General features: G+C 38.8%; 1 protein-coding gene across 3 annotated transcripts in view; it reads left to right on the top strand.

Moving 5' to 3' along the window:
* Positions 1-23033, top strand: part of LOC126188137 (E3 ubiquitin-protein ligase CCNB1IP1-like) — a 230645-nt gene that overhangs the window by 189547 nt on the left and 18065 nt on the right. The window contains exon 6 of one of the 3 annotated variants that reach the window (XR_007537824.1): positions 10053-10173. The exons of the other annotated variants lie outside the window; for them this stretch is intronic. The gene's annotated coding sequence lies outside the window, so the exon portion shown is untranslated. The remainder of the gene's footprint in view (positions 1-10052; positions 10174-23033) is intronic. 3 annotated transcript variants of the gene reach the window in all.

Here is a 23033-nt window from a genome sequence, read left to right as displayed (position 1 = left end):
CATTCTCCTCAGAGTATCCATATATCAATACATCCATAATGTTATTGAACATGTTCTCAGATATGTCAGTGGGTCAAAGATTTTTTTAAGTAACAGAACCCAGTACCAGACTGAATTTTCACTTTTCAGTGGAGAGTGTGACAGGAATTGTCCAAGAAGTTTCAGAACCCAACACATTCTTCTGGATGGTGAGTGTTCATTGGAGCCAAAGTAACATCAATAATGCCCCAGGAAAGTGTGATAAGACCACTCTTGTTCTCTATGTACATAAATGATCGACAGACAGGTTGAACAGCAATCTGTGGCTGTTTGCAGATGACACTATGGTGTACAGGAAGGTGTCATTGTTGAGTGGTTGTATGAAAGCCACATCACAAAGTTAATGGAATTTTTGAATGACTAACTAGTATGAGTTATGAATGGTGAGTACAAAGGCCAATAAGCCAGACAGAAAGACGAAAAGAGAACAGTCGAAATACTGCGTATTGTGTGATGCCCACCTTCATTGGGTACAAGAGTATATGAAGATATCAGGCATCAAGGACAGGATCGACAAATTAAAATCCTCACATCAATGTCTCTTGTGTCTAAAAAGGGGGCACAACATCAACACATGTAACAAGAAAAATTAAGTAGGTTTTTTTAGATGCAGGAAATCCCGTCATGTACCTGTCTGCAATGAAGAACTGTGTATCTCAGTGGGAAATATTGATGTTCAGCTACCTCTCCTCACATATCTTCAAATTGCCTCTATTTGGGTCACAGACCTTGAAAGCCAATGTAGCTCTATCAGCTCAAATGTGGTCAACAGCTTGCAACACAAGTCATAACTCACCAACCATTAACCATTAGCTGTTGAAGGATTTGAATAACCATATTTCGTGTCAACAAATCTGCAATTTGCTGACTTCAAGTTGACGAGAGTTCTACACAACAAAAAAAAAAAAAAAAAAAAAAAAAAAAAAACTATCTATCTTTCTCCACCTTTGAAGGTAAACATGTGTTCATCACTTCTGGCCATTTCACAAGGTATTACCATGCATAAGCTGCAATTTGTTGATCCTACGGACAATGATCACCAATACCCTATTGAAGTTCTTATAGGTTCAGACCAATATTGGAAAATAATAAATGATGATACACCAATATGCCTTACTGTTTTGGCCATTCTTCCTTCTGAATTTGAATGAAAATTGAGTGGGAGGTGGTCAGGTATTATTATCAGGCATGTTATTGTTAGCCAAGCCACAAGCACCTCAGTGAAGATTCTTCATCCTTAGACAAGGACATGCATTACTTGTGGAACTTAGAATTGATGGTGATAAAAGGACAATCTCTCTCACCTGACCATTGCATTGTTTTGCAGAAATTTCATCATACATTCCAAATGGTGGAAGGCCAAAGGGTAGTTTCATTACTAAGAAAGGAACGTATGACCCTTTCTTCAAATCATTGTAATGCAGAAGCCTTTTATGTCATTATAAAGAAAATTCTCTAGTAATGTTCATTTTCATGAGGTGCATCATTCACAAATCCTGCTGTACAATCACTGTGAGCACCTTGAAAGGATCAGTATGCAGAAAAATTCAAATGATGTATTCTACTACCTCATCATGCAGAGAAAAACAAAAGACTGGGAATTACAAAGTGAAGCATTGTCTTTGATGCTTTCTCATGAGAAAATGGTTCGCTGTAACTTAATGTCTCTAGATTCAGGACCCAATTTGTTGCCTGAAACACTGTCAACTTTAATTTGCTTCAGGTTGTATCAAAAGGTGACTCTTGAAGATGGCATTCGAGCATTCTTATAATTATCACTAAATGAAAAGGATAGATAGTTAATGTGATTTTTATGGTTTCATGTTGAGAAAAGGGAGTTGCAATTTGACAGACTACAAATGACATCATCATTTATAGTTTTACACATTTACTATTTCTTCTTCCTGCATCATTGCATGAATTGGCTACAAAGTTTAGAGATAAGTATCATATTGCAGCAGAAATTCTAGATAAAAGAACTTTCATGGACAACTTTGTTGTCAGCTGCAAGAACTACAATACTATAATATCAGCTGACAAGTCTATTGCAACAAATAAAACTTCAAGTGGCAAAATGGGCTAAGAATACTGATATACTACAGGGCATATGGGAAACTGAATAGTAGTCAGCTACAGAACACACATTTTTAGGCATTGACTGGAACACGGAATCAGAATCAATCTTCTTCTGTCACCATTGCATTACCAATTAACTACAAGATGGGTCCACAAACAAATTTCAGTTACTGCCCATGACAGCAAAATTTTATGAACCTCTTGGCATCTTTTATATCCACAGCAGGAGAGATCCTTTTTCAAGATACATGGTGTAAAGGCACACACTGGGACAAGATATTGCCATCAATGTTAGCACCGTGATGGGAATTTTCGACCTCACGACTCACTCATTTGCAGTCATTTGATTATCCACATGGGCAGGACTGCACTGTCAAAAACTACAAATTTCATAAGTTTGCATATTTTGCGATGCCACAGAAAAAGCGTATGGAGCAGTTTCTGTACATTAGAATATCCGAGAATACATTGGTCCATTTGGCTATCAGTGAAAGCAGAGTTTCTCCTATCGAAAGGGTAATGCTTCTGTGTCTTGAATTACTAGCATCCTTACTGGGTGCACGACATATGAGATATTACTGCCAGTCTTCTGGACCTGACATCACAAAACACAGTGATTTCATGGCATGGTGATACTTGGCTGGATACAAAGAGATCCAAATCCTGGAATGCTGCTGTTACTAATAGAGTAACTGAAATGCTTGAAATTTCAGTGCCATTGCAGTGGCGACATTGCTCCACCACACCCAGTCCGGCAGATTTGCCATCACATGGAACACTTATAGAGAGATTACAGTCTTCTATGCTATGGTGGCATGGACCTTCATGGCTCACTCAAATACCAATAATGTGGCCTCAACAACACATCTCTTATGACCTTTTGCTGGGGACATGAAAGAACTAAACAAGCCTTGGCTACTCATGCACAGGTGTGTCCCACTGATGCATCAAAATACATTTCTTATTGGAAACTGTTGCACATAATGCTATGGATTCTGTTTCATCCGTAATGTTACACATCAGAAAAGATAATGGGCAAGTTCACTGCTCATGTACTAGAATCAGCAAAACACAGTTGGATAGAGATGACCCAGTGGGTAAGCTTTCTGGCAGAATACTGTGTGCTTAGAAACAAGATTGAGTTTCCAAAGAAATCAAAGATAAAACATTATAATCTATTCCTTCAGGATCAGCTCATATTGATGACTTCACTTTGCAGAACTGAATGTACTGCAAAAGTGCCCACTGCTCTTAAAAGTTTCTCATCCATTTACAATGTTGCTTGTTCAACAGTTGCATATATGATTACACCTTTTAGGGACTACTTTTGTATTATCTGAATTACAGAATGAATTTTGTTTTTTAAGGGGAAGACAAACAGCAAATGGGGTAATAAACACCCGTCTTCCTTGTGAGATAACCAGATGTGTCCGGGATTCGAGGCAGAATCTTCTCTACCACCTGACTGCATTAAATTCACTATGCCATTTACAGTAACAGACTTGCATTTTGCAGGACCACTTTTCATCAAACTCAGCAATTTGTTGTATAAATACTGAATGTTACTGATCACATGGGCTACAAAAAGAGTTCTCCGCCACAAACTCCTATCAGATATGAACACAGGTAAATTTTTGATGGCTCTCAAAAGATTTACTGCAAAAAAGAGGACTACCAAATACAGTTTATTCAGATAATGGAAACTGTTCCAAGTGGCAAACACAGAACTGAAAGACGCCACTTATTTATTCAAGGATGCAAGGATCGGCCAGCCATTCACTCACCAAAAGTGTCTCATGGAAGTTAATATCACTGGGCTTGGTGTGGAGGCTGATGGGAATGCACAATAGGAACAATGAAACATTGCCTCAAGAAGGTTCTGGGAAAATCGCTACTAGATGAAGAAACAATTAGGACATTATTAGTAGAAATAGAAGCTACAATAAACTCACGACCATGTAATTTCTTAGACTTTCCCAACAATTTGGTGTCATTTCATGGAATCGGATGTACTGCCAGTGGTCTGCATCTGCCCAACAAAATATTTTGATGTTGTAAGTCAGCGTGTTCATCTGGTATTTCCTGCAACTGGTTGACAAGCTGACCATGTCCCATGTTTATGCCTGGATGGTGTCTGGTGTTCCCAGTGCCGTATGTGGCCATTTCTGGCAGTGCTATTTATCTCTAGGCATTCTGTCTTCTGTTCACACTCGTTTCCGCTGTTTTCCAGGTGACGGCCATGTCAAGAAATTCCGTACTAGGTCTGCACACACCAAGGCCATTCACAGCACTATCAACATGCTGCAGACATTTCTTATGCTGTTGGCAACTGCTCCAGCTCTCTGTTGTGCCCCTGTCATTCTTCTGCCCTTGTGGGTTTGGTACGCCCCTACAAGGTGCGCTTCCTGCCCAATCAGGATGCTGTGGCGATTGCATATTCTGTCCATGCACGCCGTAGCAACCTCTTGTGGTGGTGGCCGCCGTCTGGAGTTCTGTATTGTATCTGTTCATATGATGTGTGGTGCCTGAGGTTTCGGGTGGTTGATGATGTTCCTCTCGTATCTGTGGGTGCTACAGTTGTTTCCTGAGGAGGTAGTTGCTGCATGGTGCTGCATAAGCGATTTCAATCCTGTTAATTACACCCTTGGTTGTCTGAGGTTCATTACCAGAGAAGGGAAATTTTTACCATTGTCTCTATAGTAATTCTAAAGCCAGATTCCATGCCATACTGAGCTGGTATCCTGCTTCCTGCTAGAGATTCTCTGTCATCTTGATTTCAATAGATTCAGTAATCACACAATCCATAAATCTGGTGGTCTGAGCCAGGATCCTGGTTCTGTCACAATGCATGGCATGTTCAACTTCCAGGCATTGATCGGCTATTGCTGATTTAGTGGCCTGCCACAGCCTGTCATGTCTTTGGTGTTCTTTACATCTTATTTAAATTGTTCTGGTGGTTTGACTGATGTAAGACCTACTGTATTCATATGGTATATGATAGATATAAGGTGTCCTTAACCCCAGATTATCTTTGACCATTCCAAGAAGGACCCTGATCTTGTTTGGTGGGCAGAACACACTTCTAATTTTGTGTTTTTTCTGAATGCCGCTGATGTTAGCAGATATAGGCCCTGCATATGGTAGAAAGGCTGCCCTCCTGGTCTCTTCTTGTTGTTGTTCTCCCATTATATCAGGTTGTCTGGTGGCATGTAGCACTTAACGGATATCCCTGTTTGAGCACCCACTGTCTGTCAGCACTTGCAGTAGATTCTCCAAGTCTGCTGGCAAGCTGTCGGAGTCGGACAGCATCTTGGCCCTTCTACAAGTGTTCTCAGTACTTTGTTCTTTTGCAACAGATGATGGCAGTTGTTATCCAGTAGACATAAATCAGGGTGTGTTGGTTTCCTATACTCGCTATGCCCTAATGTACCATCTGTCTTCCTTTTCACCAGGACATCCAGGAATGGAAGTTGACCATCATTATCTAGTTCCATTGTGAACTTAATGTTGGGGGTGTCTCAAGTTCAAATGGTCAAGGAACTCATCCAGTTTTTTCTGACCATGCAGCCAAATGACGAATGTGTATCAACTACCAGAAATAAAGTACAGGACTCCAGACAGCAACCACCGCCATGAGAGATGCTGCAGTGTGTATGAACGGAATATGCAGTTCCAGCAGCAGCCTGATTCAGCAGAAAGTGCACCTTGTAGTGCTGTATCAAATCCACAGGGCCAGGAGAATGTCTGGGGAATGATAAAAAGCTGGGGCAGATGCCAACAGCATAAAAAACATCGCATGTTGATAGTGCTGGGAACACGCCTGCCAGGTGCAAACGTAGTACGGAACACCTTGGCACAGCCGCCATCAGGAAAAACAGCAGGAAAGGGTGCAGAGAGTAGATGAAATGTGTAGAGATAAATAGCACTGCCAGAAATGACTGCAGCAGGCACAGACTGCATGGGGAACACCAGACAGAACCCAGGCATAAATAAGGGACACGGTCAGCTTTTTGATCGGTCGCAGGAAAACCTGAAGAAGACACCAAGTTGTTGTTGTTGTGATCTTCTGTCCAGAGACTAGTTTGATGCAGCTCTCCATGCTACTCTATCCTGTGCAAGCTTCTTCATCTCCACATACCTACTGTGACCTACATTCTTCTGAATATGCTTAGTGTATTCATCTCTTGGTCTCCCTCTACGATTTGTACCCTCCACGCTGCCCTCCAATACTAAATTGGTGATGCCTTGATGCCTCAGAACATGTCCTACCAACCGATCCCTTCTTCTAGTCAAACTGTGTCACAAATTCCTCTTCTCCCCAATTCTGTTCAGTACCACCTCATTAGTTACATGATCTACCATCTAATCTTCAGCATTCTTCTGTAGCACCACATTTCAAAAGCTTCTATTCTCTTAATGTCTAAACTATTTATCGTCCATGTTTCACTTCCATACAGGGCTACACTCCTTACAAATACTTTCAGAAAAGACTTCCTGACACTTAAATCTACACTCAATGTTAACAAATTTCTCTTCTTCAGAAACGGTTTCCTTGCCATTGCCAGTCTACATTTTTTATCCTTTCTGCTTCGACCATGATCAAGTATTTTTCTCCCCAAATAGCAAAACTCATCTACTACTTTAAGTGTCTCATTTCCTAATCTAATTCCCACAGCACCACTTGAATTAATTCGACTACATTCCATTATCCTTGTTTCGCTTTTGTTGATGTTCATCTTACATCTTCCTTTCAATACACTGTCCATTCCATTCAGCTGCTCTTCCAGGTCCTTTGCTGTCTCTGACAGAATTACAATGTCACTAGCGAACCTCAAAGTTTTTATTTCTTCCCCATGGATTTTAATTCCTACTCCAAATTTTTCTTTTGTTTCCTTTACTGCTTGCTCAATATACAGATTGAATAACATCGGGGAGAGGCTACAACCCTGTCTCACTCGCTTCCCAACCACTGCTTCTCTTTCATGTCCCTCGACTTGTAAAACTGCCGTCTGCTTTTGGTACAAATTGTAAATAACCTTTTGTTCTCTGTGTTTCGGCCTTGCCACCTTCAGAATTTGAAAGAGAGTATTCCAGTCAACACTGTCAAAAGCTTTCTTTAAGTCTACAAATGTTAGAAACATAGGTTAGCCTTTCCTTACTGTATCTTCTAAGATAAATTGTAGGGTCAGTATTGCCTCACGTGTTCCAACATTTCTACAGAATCCAAACATCTTCCCCGAGGTCGGCTTCTTTCAGTTTTTCCATTTGTCTGTAAAGAATTCTTGTTAGTATTTTGCAGCTGTGACTTATTAAACAGATATTTTGGTAATTTTCACACCTGTCAACACCTGCTTTCTTTGGAACTGGAATTATTAATTTCTTATTGAAGTCTGAAGGTATTTCGCCTGCCTCATACATCTTTCTCACCAGATGGAAGAGTTTTGTCATGGCTGGCTCTCCCAGTGCTATAAGTAACTCTAGTGGAATGTTGTCTACTCCTGGGGCCTTGTTTCGACTCGGGTCTTTCAGTGCTCTGTCAAACTCTTCACGCAATATCATATCTCCCATTTCATCTTCATCTACATCCTCTTCCATTTACATAATATTGCCCTCAAGTACACCAACCTTGTATAAACCCTCTACATATTCCTTCCTCATTTCTGCTTTCCCTTCTTTGCTTAGAACTGGTTTTCTATCTGAGCTCTTGATATTCATACAGGTGGTACTCTTTTCTCCAAAGGTCTCTTTAATTTTCCTGTAGGTATTATCTACCTGACCCCTGGTGATATATGCCCCTGCATCCTTACATTTGTCCTCCAGCCATCCCCGTTTAGCCATTTTGCACTTCCTGTCGATCTCCTTCTTGAGACTTTTGTACTTCTTTTAGCCTGTTTCATTTACTGCATTTTTATGTTTTCCCCTTTCATCAATTAAATTCAACACTTCTTCTTTTACTCAAGGATTTCTACAGCCCTCGTCTTTTTACCTACTTGATCCTCTGCTGCCTTCACTATTTCATCTCTCAAAGCTACCCATTCTTCTTCTACTGTATTTCTCTCCCCCATATTTGACAATTGTTCCCTAATGCTCTCTCTGAAACTCTCTATAACCTCTGGTTCTTTCAGTTTATCCAGGTCCCATCTCCTTAAATCCCCACCTTTTTGCAGTTTCTTCAGTTTTAATCTACAGTTCATAACTATCTATCCAAAACCTGTCAGTATCTCCAGGCTTCTTCCATGTATACAACCTTCTTTCATGATTCTTAAACCAAGTGTTAGTTAAGATTAAATTATACTCTGTGCCAAATTCCACTAGGCGGCTTCCTCTTTCATTCCTTACCCCCATTCAGTATTCACCCACTACTTTTCGTTCTCTTCCTTTTCCTACTATCGAATTCCAGTCCCCCATGACTATTAAATTTTCATCTCCCTTCACTATCTGAATAGTTTCTTTTATCTCATAGTACATTTCTTCAATCTCTTTGTCATCTGTGGAGCTAGTTGGCATATAAACTTGTACTACTGTGGTGGGCGTGGACTTTGTGTTTATCTTGGCTACAATAATGTGTTCACTATGCTGTTCATAGTAGCTACCTGCGTTCCTGTTTTTTATTCATTATTAAACCTACTCCTGCATTGCCCCTATTTGATTTTGTATTTATAACCCTGTATTCATCTGACCAGAAATCTTGTTGTTATGATTTTGAAATATTGTGTTGGGAAGATGCAGACCACTGGCAGTGCACCCAACTGCATGAGATAACAACTCGCAGCCAATCACAGTTGGAGGATCAGAAGCACTAACACCAGGCCATTTCTTAATGGCCAAACAGTTATCTACAATACCCACCTCTCCTGAACCACATATGCAAAAAGATCTGTGAAGAGAGGCTGAGCTACGAGGAAAACAGCAAAATGATTTTTAATGAAAAGATGGAATAAAGAATATTTTTTAGAATAAAAAAACTTTCACGAAATACTGCATCCTAATAAGGAACTGGTTAAATGCCAAGTGGGAGACATTGTGCTCCTACAAGAAGACAGCCAAAACACATGTTGCAGAGAGCCCACGTTATGGACGTAAGAGCAGAGAGGGATGGAATGATGTGGATCATAATTCTTTGAAACCCCGGATGGAAGAAATTTTACTCAGGCCGTGCAACTTGTCATCCCACTAGAGGTTGACCAAGGTGGGGAGGCTGTTGAGGGTTAAATAAATACTTTGTGGTGTATTAATCTTTGTAATATGTATAACTCTGACTATATAATAAAGTTCTAAAAGAGATATGGTGGCCTGTCAGTTAATATACCATATGTAAATGCGTCATTTGAATCCCTGTAAAGCTGCCTGTTGGTAAAGATATTGTGAAGTGGAAACATGAAAGAACAACAACATCTACACCAAAACCAGGCAGATCTCATGTATTGGCAGACAGGGATTGTCAAGCACTATGGAGGATGGTTGTAGAAATCATATGAAATCAGTGGAAGGAATCACTCATGAGTTCCAAAGTGCCCCCAGCATTCCAGCTAACACAATGACTGTGCATAGGGATTTAAAAAGAATGTGGTACAGTGGTCGAGCAGCTCTTCATCAGCTACACATTTCTGTAGTCAATGCTAAGTGATGCTTGAAGTTGTGTAAAGAGCAATGCCACTAGATAGTGAATGACTGGAAATGAGAGATTTCACCCTGTGGCAATCCAATGGTAGGGTCTAGATTTGGCAAGCACCTGGAAATGTTACCTGAATCTTATGTAGTGCCAACAATGATGTACAAAGAAAGTGTTGTTACAGTATGGAGATGTTTTTACTAGTTATGATGTGGTCATGTTATTGTGCTTAGCGCTAAATGTGGAAGGATACAAATATATGTTACAGTATTGTGTACTGCGTGGAGTAGAAGAACAGTTCGGAGATGATGTTTATTTGTTTCAGCATGACAGTACACCATATCATGAAGCAGCATCTGTGAGGCAATCATCTGTGGACAGTAATGCTCCAGAAATGGACTGGCCCGCCAAGAGTCCCTACTTGAATTCAATGGAACATCTTTAGGGTGAGTCAGAATGTAAACTTCTCTCTCCAGACCCCAGTGTCCAACATCACTACCTGTTCTGCTTTCAATTGTTGAGGGAGAATGGGCTGCTATTGCTCCTCAGACATTCAGATACCTCATTGAAAGTGTACACAGGAGCCATCACAAAGATAAAGGGTAGACACACCATATTAATGTCCATCAGTAGATGTCTGGATACTTTTGATCAGACAATGTATAAAGAAGACTGCCAACAAAATGTCTGTACTGCTCAGATGTTTAAGATTTCCACCAGGTTTGATTAAAAGAAGACACAAAGTAATTCAGAGACAACCTGCTAGGTTTGTTACCAGTGGATTCAATCAGCACATGAATATTACAAAAATGCTTCATGCACTCAAATGAGAAGACATTTGAAAAATGGCGGAAAGAAGACATTCTTTTTGTGAAACAATTTTTAGAAATTTTAGAGAAATGGCATTTACGACATATTACAGAATGAACCTACTGCCATCTCATGTAATGACTTTTGAGACAAGAGAAAAGAAATAAGGACTTATACTGAAGCAAATGAACACTCATTTTTCCCTCATTTCATTTGTGTGTGGAAAAGGGAAGGGAATGACTAGCAGTGGTAAAAGGTTCCCTCCACCATGCACCATACGATGGCTTGTGGAGTATGTATATAGATGCTGTACACATAACCAGGACTTGCCTGAAAGATGACATGATACCACTCCTGTGTCCAGCATTGTCTGAGTGTACCATTTTTGGCACTCTTCTAACTGCTGCCACACCAAGGGAAGTCGCAACAATAATTGCTATGCTGACAGACCGTAGTGTTTCAAACAATGTCGCACTGTCCATGTAGATACTAGACTTGCTGCAAACAAGCCCATTTTATGACTCAAGGTACATGATGTTTCTGTACGACCGTGCATGGCTGAATGAACAAGATGTCTGTCCTCTTGGATGCTAAACTCTACGTTGTATTGAGTATGGTCCCCTAAACGCCTCATATCCATATTCACATGACAGTTCTCCTGACCAACAAGAAAGCAATATTGTGAAACAATAAAGCACAGGCACGATCGGCCACAATATGACTACTGTCGAATTCCAATGCATGCAGGTGACTTTTGTCCTTACATGAGGCATAACGTGATCTCACAAACAAACAACTTCAAGTGCTATTTTTGAATGAGAAAGCCACTGTGTTATCTTTTCTTATGTATAGAATGTAGATAGTGTTCCTCCTACCTTCTTAGAGCGGTTGTACTGAAATGCTAAAAATTTGCACATGCAAACATGTAGTGCACTTCATGTTAGTTTGATGCTCATTGCATGCTGCCTTTGCAATTTTAATGGCCAACAGTTTATTTACCCAAAGTTTGTTATTAGTTATTATGTTTTCCAGCATTGGTAATATGAATAACTTTTACTTTTAAAGCCATACCATCAAGCTAAGCAAATTATTCTGATACAGGTGAACTCACTCCGCATCCCTTCTGAAGACGGTATTGTGTAACTCTGAAATTGATAATATATTGTACATAAAAAGAGAAAAAATAAATCCAGCTGATTGTAATATGTCAGATGTATATTATTACTAGATGCATCTGTATGTGCAAGGACACACACACACACCACACTCTCTCTCTCTCTCTCTCTCTCTCTCTCTCTCTCTCTCTCTCTCTCTCTGTCCCATCTTCTATTTAATGTTTTCCACATATTCTTTTCCTTATCAGTTCTGCAGAGTACTTCCTCATTTCTTATCTTACCAGACCACATAATTATCAGCAGTCTTCTGTAACACCACATCTCCAGTGTTACAATTTTCTCCTTTTCCAGTTTTTCATGATTCAGTACTGCTCCGAGGAATATAATTAAAGCCTATATTTGATCCTAGTAGACTTCTTTTCATGGGGATTGCTCTCTTTGCCTGTGTTAGTCTGCTTCCTATGCACTCCCTGCTTCTTTCTCTTGCATTTTGTTTTTAATTTTTTTTTCATTTCACCCTAGTTTCACTCATGAACTTTCATTTTCAATATATGGGCTGAACATCTATTTTTTCTGAGGTTGCAGACACTTTGCACCATTTTACACTCTCAGATGGTTTTCTTAGGCCAACAAATACTATGTCAGAACTTTTCTGTTGCCTTTGCCTTCACCAAAGTCAAACTGATCAATATCCAACACATCCTCAACTTTCTATCCAGTTGTTTGTGTATTCTGCTGGCCATCGACTTGGATAGATAAGCAATCAAGCTGGTTGTTGTATAGTTCTCACATTTATCTACCCTTGTGACACTGGAATTGTTTGGATGATACTCTTGCAAAAATATGATGACTCTAGTCTCTCACAGACTCAAATTATCATTTAGTTGCTATTTCCTCCAGTTGTTTTAGAAAAACTGAGGGAATGTTATTATGCCTTTGGTCTTATTTAACTTCAAATATTTTAATGGTCTGTCACTCTCTGACTCTAATAATAGCCCTATAAGTCCTCCAAATCAACATCCTTTTCTTCTTTTATCATTTTAGCATGCATTTTCTCCCCATCATAGATGCCCACAGTGGAATGTTCACACCTACTCGTTCTCCTCTTGCTTTTAACAGTGAAATTCTTTCACACTCTTAATGTTGACGCCATTGCTTTTAAATTCTCCCAAATTTATTTTATCTTATCTGCATGCTGCATCTTTCACTCAGCCAATCACTTCATTTTCTACGTCACATATTTCTTGGGGCCATTTCACTTCAGCTTGCACATACTTCCTATTTATTTCGTTTTTAAGTGAATTATACTGTTATACTCCTTTCTTTTCCTGAACATTTTTATACTTCTTCTTTGTTACCCACAATTTATTCACAGTTACCTTCCCCTTATACACACATAAGTTCATTCTACTTACATGATAATCCTTTTTAGAAATCCCCAATCCTCCTCAGCTGAACTTACCTTATGTGATATTCTTTATTGTAGTATTTACAATCTCAGAGAATTTTAAATGCACATCTTCAGCTCTCAGCCCTTTAATATCCTGTTGCCATGTATGTTGATTCTTCTTGATGATTCAGCCTACTCTTCATCACTATTAAATTGAAAAATGTTGTGTAACCTTTGCTTCCAGACCATGTTGTTTGCAGCTGACAGGTCTATGAATGTTATTAATATTTTGGGACCATCTTGGAATCTCATTTCTGTGAAGATGGTAAGGCTTACTGCTCGATTTATGCAGCTTGTTCCATGTAGTTGGCTGCATAATATTTATTTATTTGTCCAAGAATCATTTTAGTACATTGTTTGTGCATGTGATATAGGACTGTGGTAAACCTAGTTGATTTACAATACAATAGTTATTTTGACTACATTGTTGACATAATAAAAAGGCATAGTAATGTAAGTTGGTGTACTACATTGATTTTATATGTGATAATAGCAGTTATTAATGAGATGACATGATAAGCACAATGTAAACTATATTGTGAATGGACAGTTAGTAAAATTTGGTAAATGAGGTTTACTTATCATGATGTTTCATAAATTCAGACAAAGAATGGAAGCAGTGGTCAACCAAGAACTGTTTATTTTAAATGCATTTAAGGTTGCATTTAAGGTAAGAAGGCAAATGGTTATATAACATAGCTCCAGTATGATACACTCCTCGTTTGCACAAGTTTGTATTTACTGTATTCATGTGTAAGTTCATCTTCTACCTAGTTTCATATGTATGTATATCAGTTGTGTCTGAAGAGATTTTCCTTTTTTAAGACACTCCCTTTTGTGAAAATTAGTATTTCTTATATATAAAAGCAAGGCAGTGGCGATATTTTGAGAGTTTTAAAGAGGGGTCTACAGGAATTCTTGCATTTAGCTTTTTATCACTCTAATAATCTTTTTCTGTATTTTAAATGTTTTTGTAAAATTCTTAGAATTTCCCCAAAAAAATATTCCATACATATTGTATACTACAATGGTGAGCAGCTTGTATTCTGAGTGAGGATCCTAACAGCATATGCTAGTGAATTCATTCTCTTATTTAAATTGTTTAGGTGCACCTCCCACTTCAGATCTGCCTGAACATGAATGCCTAGAAATTTTGTATGACTGACCTTCGGCACATTTTTTCTTTGATAGTGAAAGCAGAGTTTGCAGGATGGAGGTTTTGTGAGGAATGGAAGTTAACTGCCACAGTTTTTTTCAGCATTTATGATGAGCCTATTGGTATTACTGAACCAGTGCATTAAGGTGTGCATAACTGATACTGCAGTCTCCTGTGGATTTTCCTCATTCTTTGATTTAATTAGAATATTAGTGTCATCTGCTAAGAGTACAGTGGTTCCATCATGTATTTTACTAGCTAAGTGATTTATATACAACAGAAATATGACAGGACCCAGAACTGATCCTTGTGGGACTCAATAATTGATTTTCTCCTCATCACTGTAAAAGCTGGAAATTTGTTGTGTTTCACCATCCTTGTGTTTTATTTTTGTAATCTGCTGATGATTACTGAGGTATGACTGGAGCCACCTTTCAGACTGGCCTCTAATTCCATAATTACTTAATTTATGCAAGAGAATGCCATGACCAATAACATTGAAGACTTGACTTCGATCCAGAAATGTCCAAGACATGTGTCGCTTATCATCCACTGCTTTTAATACTTCATGTAAGAAGGCAAAATTTGCAGTCTGAATTGATTTTCCAGCTCTGAACCCATGTTGGGCGTCACTTATCAGCCTCCTTGTATTTAAGAAAACTGTTAGCCTTCCAAGGAACATTTTTCCATAATTTTGCTGAAGCCTGATAATATTGAAACTGGCCTATAATTAACAATATTGCTTTTTGCACCCTTCTTATGTAAAGTTGCTACTTTTGCAGTTTTTAGATTTTTTAGAAACACACCACTCTCAAAAGATGAATTTACTATGTCTGTTAGTGATCCCACAATAAATGTTGTACTAACTTTGATAATAGCATCTGGTATCTCATCAACATGCACTGAATATTTATTAGTTAATTCTTTTAGGATTCTTGACAGTTCCTTAGGTGTTGCTGGATACATGAATAATGTGTTTGGATGAATTTTTTGGTCTGAGTGACTGGCTGGCTGTGCGATATTAGAAAAATAATTATTGAAAGCACTATCCACATGTTTGGGGTCAGTTTATTTTTATTCATAATCAGCTCTATGTTACTGTGATTAACTGGCCTGGTTCCCAAATCTTTCCTTATAATTTGCCAGGTTGCTTTAGTTTTATTTTTGGAATTACACAATATTTTGTCATTTTTCTAGATTTTTTTGCCTTTGAAGTAACTCGTGTTAGTATACTTTTGTATCTTTTGAAATATGTAATAATGTCAGGATTAGTATTTTTTTTGAGTACTCATACAATCTCCTTTTATTTTGACATGATATCCTTATCCCTTTTGTAATCCACTTGTTTATTTTTTTTAGTAGAGTTAAACATAATTATTTTCTTGGGAAAAGCCATTTCAAAAAATGTTTGAATCTAGCCATAAACATACCATATTTCTCATTGGTATCATTACAGTTATATACATCTTTCCAAATTTCACCCTTTAGGAGAGAACAAAAATATTCCACTTTGTTGTACTGAAATTCCTTACAGTGTGTCATATTCTACTGGGAACTGAGTGTCCTGAAATATTCATCACAAGAATTTGAGCATTGTGATCACTAAAACCCATGTTTAAAACTTGTATGTTATAGGCATATTTGCATGTGTTTATCAAGATCTGATCAATAATAAATGCAGAGGTTGGTGTTTCTAGAGTTGGTTCAGTTACCGTTGCACTGATGTTCAAAGATTGTAGTAGAGTTATGTCATCTCTAAATTTATTGGATTTTGAGAAATCAATATTAAAGTCACCACATATAATTACATTATCTTTGAAGAGTGAATTTCTTCCAGCAGTTCCTCCATGTGATTGTAGAACATTCTTTTGTCTCCATCTGGTTACTTGTATACACAAATAATAACTGGATTTTGCCTTAGTAGTTCGCCTATAGAGAGTTCTGTATCTTTTTCACAGGACAGTTTATGGTGTTAGTTACACTATTGAATTCAGTGTTTTCTCTAACATATACACAGGTACCCCCACAACTCGATATTTTCCTACAAAACATGTTTGCCAGTTTGAAATGAGGAATGTATGTTTGCTCTAATATATCTTATTTGAGCCAGTATTCTGTAAAGCATAGTACAGAAATATCATTTAAGTCATTTAACATTATTATGGTGATGGGATATGTTCACTGATCTTGTCATTTATTGTACCTAGATTTGCCCTTTGCAGGAGTTTACAGTATTCACTCAGTAGTGAAATTGTTCAATAACTCTCTGCCAAGACCTTCGGTTCTCCCAGTTTCTTTAATAGCTATGATCATTGCCTTTTTCAGTGTGTTGAGAATGCGGCCAGTATCAAGTATGCCTTAAAAGAAATCAGTCTTTTATTACATCAAATTATGGCCCATTATTAGTTTTGATGTTTTTCAATTCCTGGTTACTTCCTGCTCTTCAAATGATCCAGAAAATTGACTTTGTCAAGCCATCTGCTGTTTAGGTTACTCAATTTGTGTTAAAGCACTGTAGTGTGCAGTCAGTCTCTACAGGTTCATGATACAGATAGTATGCCCTCAGCTGCATGGTTTGGCATTATTTTCCAAACCTTCCATAGAATTGGATTATGTGCCCTTAATTTTTAAGGAGGATATAGACTTCTATATTACAGTGCTTATAACCTAGTTACTCTGTTGTTTTCATCCACATGTCTCTGCAAGTTCTGCTGAGAGATTGTAGATGATCCTCTATTATTTCATTATCTCCACTCTCATGCAAATATTTATAGTGGGACTCAAATTCACTATTCCATCTTGGAATATATTATTTCTTGTAACCTCTAGAAATATGTTTTCTTGCTACTTATGACAGGCTCTACAACATGCCCCAATCATATCACATCATTATTCAAATTTTGCTGCACATAACAGAGTGTTCTAATTATTTTATGGGACAAGTACAAATCTGCAGTACAGTGCACACAAAATAACTTGATTCATGTCTGCATGGGCAGCATGGCATAGCAGAAGGGGACAACAGTAGTGGTAGGGGGGGAGGGGGGGGTCCTACTGCAAACGGCCACTGCTTGGTAGGGGAGATGTAGTTCCTACAGCTAGCTAATTTGCAGAGGATTGTATTAATACGCCATGACAATTCAAAGAATAAATTGACAAATACAAAAGTTCAAAATCAATAGTGTCTGACAGGAGTACAAAAAATTATTGCATAAACAACTGTAGTGTTTGTTTCTAATGAACAAAGCACACAGTGTAGCAGTCAATGGACAACTGAGGTGGCCATCTCTTGGGCATAAAGGGATAGACTCAGCACTCAGGATGAAATGTATCATATTTTACAGACTATAAGATGCACCTTTTTCTTCGAAAAATTGCCTCCAAAATTCTGGTGCATCTTATACTCGAAATTAATATAAAAATGTCCAAGATTTGATTTAAAATTCCCGCCAGTCTTAAAAATGCTGCAGGAAACCTATCTATCTGGCAACACTGGATTAAACTGGCAACAGCAGTGCACTGATGTGACACACGAGTTGCAGGGATTCATAAGCCTGCTAACATTGTCTCCCTCCCGCCCTGCCATCACAAACCCGGAAACTGTTTAGCCTATGATGTGTCATTGCAGTCTGCAGTGCCAGTGAACTTAAATTGAAAGTGATTTGTTTTATCGATAACAGTACCATATTTTTGTTATTAGCTAGTTTTGTAATGGAGAAAAAAGTATTCACATGATGCAGGCTGTATAAATTGAAAGTAATAACATTTGCAGAAGAACATGGAAACACAGCAGCTGAGCAGCATTTTGGCCCTCCATCAGCAGATTGATAGGCTAGTAAAAAGGAACTGAAAAAACTGAGGAAGACTAAATGAGCAAATGGAGACTGAATGCAAAATGGCCAAAACTAGATGATGGTTTATTGGAATGGATTCAAGGACACCATCAAAATGGCACTGTAATTAATACAAAAATTATTCAAATACATGCTTGTAAGCCAGCGCTACAGTGGAACGTAACAGACTCTAAGAGTGGAGTTGGATGGTGCTACAGGTTTATGAAGCATCATGGACTTAGCGTGCGAACTAAAACCAAAATATCACAGAAAATTCCACAACGATAAGAATAGAATATATTATCTTCCCATTGCTTTCTTATTCCACATTGAAAGAAAACCAGTGTGGAACTAAGCCAAATAGCATATATGGATGAAACTCCTATGAAATTTCATGTGCCGAGTAACAGAACTGTTGCCATGAAAGGTGCTAAAACTGTAACTATAAAAACAAGTAGACACGAAAAAACGTACTACACTGTTTTCCTTTCTTGTTGTGCTGACAATACTAAACTTAATCCAATGATTATTTTCAAGCACAAAACAATACCAAAACCTTCTGCAATACTGCCAGGTGTTATTGTTCATGTACATGACCAGGGTTAGATGGACAAGGCTGGTAACAAATTATGGATTAACAGTGTGAGGGGGGAAGGAAATATGCTTTATTGAAGAAGAATTCTCTTCTTGTGTTATATCAGTTTAGTAGGCATTTGAAAAATTCTGTGAAAGAGAAACTGAGACATGGAAATACAGAGCTTGCTGTTATTCTGGAAGAGCTTACTTCACAATTGCAACTTCTTGACATCTCAATAAATAAACCATTTAAAGTGTCTATGAGAGAGGAATGAAACAAATGCATGGTGGATGAAACCCAATGTGAATTCAAGTGAAAGGTAACTTTAAAATGACCTACAACCTGTGTGTCACTGGATAAAACAGTCATGGTCTATGATGACAAGAGACACTATTGTTAAATCTTTCATGATGTGTGGCATAAGTAATGCTCTCAGTGGCAGTGAAGACCATCTGAAGAGGAGGAGGAGGAGGACGAGGAGGAAGAAGAAGAAGAAGGAGAAAGTGCAGATGATGAGTTCAGGGATTTTAAAGGTCAGTTCAGTTTTATAAACTACAAATTTTTTTTTAGTCTGGCTTTGCAATCTAATAATTAAAATTATAAAAATGTAATTTTTTTAAAGAAACTGCTTAAAAATTAAGGTGCGCCTTATAGTCCGTAAAAATACAGTACTTCTGTGCATGGGCGATATTATTTTGTGCGAGCTGTAACTGGTATCGAGTTGCAAGAGTAGACTTCCACAATCATTGTCTTCTTCATTAATACCTTTCTTAGTATGTGACTGCATCAGAATACTGTTATATAGAACCACATTTCTGTTGCTTTGCAAGTGGCCTTCATCAGGTGGTATATTTATTACCATGATATTGCCCCATTCAGATCCTGTATTAAGTGTTACTTCATCCAACTCTTAGTGGTAGTTTGTCAAGAATGCCACTGAACTTAATTTTTGATTGGGAGGCATGTGTGAAGTTGTGGGGATTGATGTCTTTTATTAATGGTAGTTGTTATTCAAATTCCAGTTGGCTAAAATTGATGAATGAAGCAGACAAGCCATTAGTGATACAGGACTGCTAGTAGTAGTAGTAGTAGTAGTTTATTCATCCAGAGACAATGTACATTGCATGGATTTCGTCAAAAAATACATAGTATATATATATACCTAAAAACAAAGATGATGTGACTTACCAAATGAAAGTGCTGGCAGGTCGACAGACACACAAACGAACACAAACATACACACGTATGTGTTCGTTTGTGTGTCTGTCGACCTGCCAGCACTTTCATTTGGTAAGTCACATCATCTTTGTTTTTAGGTATATTTTTCGTACGTGGAATGTTTCCTTCTATTATAACCATATCATAGTATATATATACACACACATATAGGGTGAACAATACTATACAAAATACAGATGTGCATAGTAGACTACATAACATCAGATCACATTGAAATAGCATGTACAACTTTGATTATTTACATTGATGTATGAGAAAGACTTTTTACATGGAATACACAGTTGATATTTAGATATAACACATACAATTCTAGCACTTTTGTACATATTATTTATTTAGATCATAGCAACAGTCAGATAAAAATTACTATTGGCACAGAGTACATAAATATAATTGTTTAGTATGAAGCTATTCCAGGTATTCTTTTACACTATAATAGCAGTTGGTCATTAAAAATTTGAATACTGCTTCTTTAAATGAAGACAATTTCTTTTATCTTTATCGGTAGTTTGTTATACAATCTGCTTCTTTATATGTTTGTTTGTTTCTGCGCCAAAGCCTTGTTAACTCTTTTTATATGAATGTCATTGCACTTTCTTGTGTTGTAAGTATGTAGATCCGAGTTGGATTGGAAATTGTTAATATTTCTTTTTACATTAATCATGCTTTTCTGTATATAGAGGCACGGTAGGGGTAGAATATTCAGCTGTTTAAATAATTGCTTTGAAGGAGTTAGCCTTGAACTGTTGGTAGTTATTCTAACGGCTTGTTTTTGTAGAGTGAAGATGGTTTTGAGATTTTTCTTACTATGACCCCAGAAGGTGAGGCCATAGGTAATAGCAGAATGTATATAAGCAAAGTAAACAGCTCTGTTACATTCCCTATTACATACAAAGCTAATAACACGTAAAGCAAAGCAAGCAGAGCTTAACTTATGCGAGAGATACAGGATATGGGATTTCCAGTCTAAATTTTCGTCTATATGTACACCTAAGAATTTTGTGGTAGCAACTCTCACAATTTCTTTATTTTGTATTGTGAGATCTAGATCAGAGTGTGACTTTGCTTTCCTGTAATGGATATAATTAGTTTTAGAGATATTTATGGTTAATTTGTTCACTTCAAACCAATTTTGCAAATATTCTATAACTCTGGTTGCAGATGTTGGCAATACCCGGTTTATGTCAGTTACTACAATGTTTGTGTCATCTGCAAACAGGGCTATATGCGTACCATTTACTGGAATCTTGATATCATTTATGAAAAGAAGAAATAGGAGAGGTCCTAGAACACTCCCCTGCGGTACCCCAATTGGCACAGTCTGAATATCCGATCTGTAAACAATACTTTGGTTTTTACTGTTTGTTGTTACAATTTCTATACCTGTTTCCTATTATGGAGATATGACTGAAACCACTTTTTGGCTACTCCTCATATACCGACATATTCTAATTTGTCTAGCAGGATATCATGTTGGACAGTATCAAATGCCTTTGAGAGGTCCAAATTTATTCCTGTTGTATTGTTGTTCTTATCTAGCCCCGTTACAATATTTTCAATGAATTGGGTGATGGCTGACTCTGTACTCATTCCTTTGCAAATGCCGTGTTGGTTTACAGACAATAGATTGAATTTCTCGAGGTAATTTGTAATTCTGTTTTTCATGACTGTCTCCATTACTTTTGAAAATACCGATAATAAAGCTTTTGGTCTATAGTTTCCCACTTCATGTATATTGCCCTTTTTATACAACGGTTTTACTTTTGCAATTTTTAATCGTTGTGGAAAGACACCTTCTGAAAATGATACACTCCTGGAAATTGAAATAAGAACACCGTGAATTCATTGTCCCAGGAAGGGGAAACTTTATTGACACATTCCTGGGGTCAGATACATCACATGATCACACTGACAGAACCACAGGCACATAGACACAGGCAACACAGCAAGCAAAATGTCGGCACTAGTACAGTGTATATCCACCTTTTGCAGCAATGCAGGCTGCTATTCTCCCATGGAGACGATCGTAGAGATGCTGGATGTAGTCCTGTGGAACGGCTTGCCATGCCATTTCCACCTGGCGCCTCAGTTGGACCAGCGTTCGTGCTGGACGTGCAGACCGCGTGAGACGACGCTTCATCCAGTCCCAAACATGCTCAATGGGGGACACATCCAGAGATCTTGCTGGCCAGGGTAGTTGACTTACACCTTCTAGAGCACGTTGGGTGGCACGGGATACATGCGGACATGCATTGTCCTGTTGGAACAGCAAGTTCCCTTGCCGGTCTAGGAATGGTAGAACGATGGGTTCGATGACGGTTTGGATGTACCGTGCACTATTCAGTGTCCCCTCGACGATCACCAGTGGTGTACGGCCAGTGTAGGAGATCGCTCCCCACACCATGATGCCGGGTGTTGGCCCTGTGTGCCTCGGTCGTATGCAGTCCTGATTGTGGCGCTCACCTGCACGGCGCCAAACACGCATACGACCATCATTGGCACCAAGGCAGAAGCGACTCTCATCGCTGAAGACTGCACGATGTTGGGGCGTGAGCGGAAGACGGCCTAACTGTGTGCGGGACCGTAGCCCAGCTTCATGGAGACGGTTGCGAATGGTCCTCGCCGATACCCCAGGAGCAACAGTGTCCCTAATTTGCTGGGAAGTGGCGGTGCGGTCCCCTACGGCACTGCGTAGGATCCTACAGTCTTGGTGTGCATCCGTGCGTCGCTGCGGTCCGGTCCCAGGTCGACGGGCACGTGCACCTTCCGCCGACCACTGGCGACAACATCGATGTACTGTGGAGACCTCACGCCCCACGTGTTGAGCAATTCGGCGGTACGTCCACCCGGCCTCCCGCATGCCCACTATACGCCCTCGCTCAAAGTCCGTCAACTGCACATACGGTTCACGTCCACGCTGTCGCGGCATGCTACCAGTGTTAAAGACTGCGATGGAGCTCTGTATGCCATGGCAAACTGGCTGACACTGACGGCGGCGGTGCACAAATGCTGCGCAGCTAGCGCCATTCGACGGCCAACACCGCGGTTCCTGGTGTGTCCGCTGTGCCGTGCGTGTGATCATTGCTTGTACAGCCCTCTCGCAGTGTCCGGAGCAAGTATGGTGGG

Source organism: Schistocerca cancellata, chromosome 1 (genome assembly GCF_023864275.1).
Source record: "Schistocerca cancellata isolate TAMUIC-IGC-003103 chromosome 1, iqSchCanc2.1, whole genome shotgun sequence".
NCBI lineage: Eukaryota > Metazoa > Arthropoda > Insecta > Orthoptera > Acrididae > Schistocerca > Schistocerca cancellata.
Note: the sequence above shows the minus strand (reverse complement) of the source record. Positions and strands in the feature narration are given on the sequence as shown.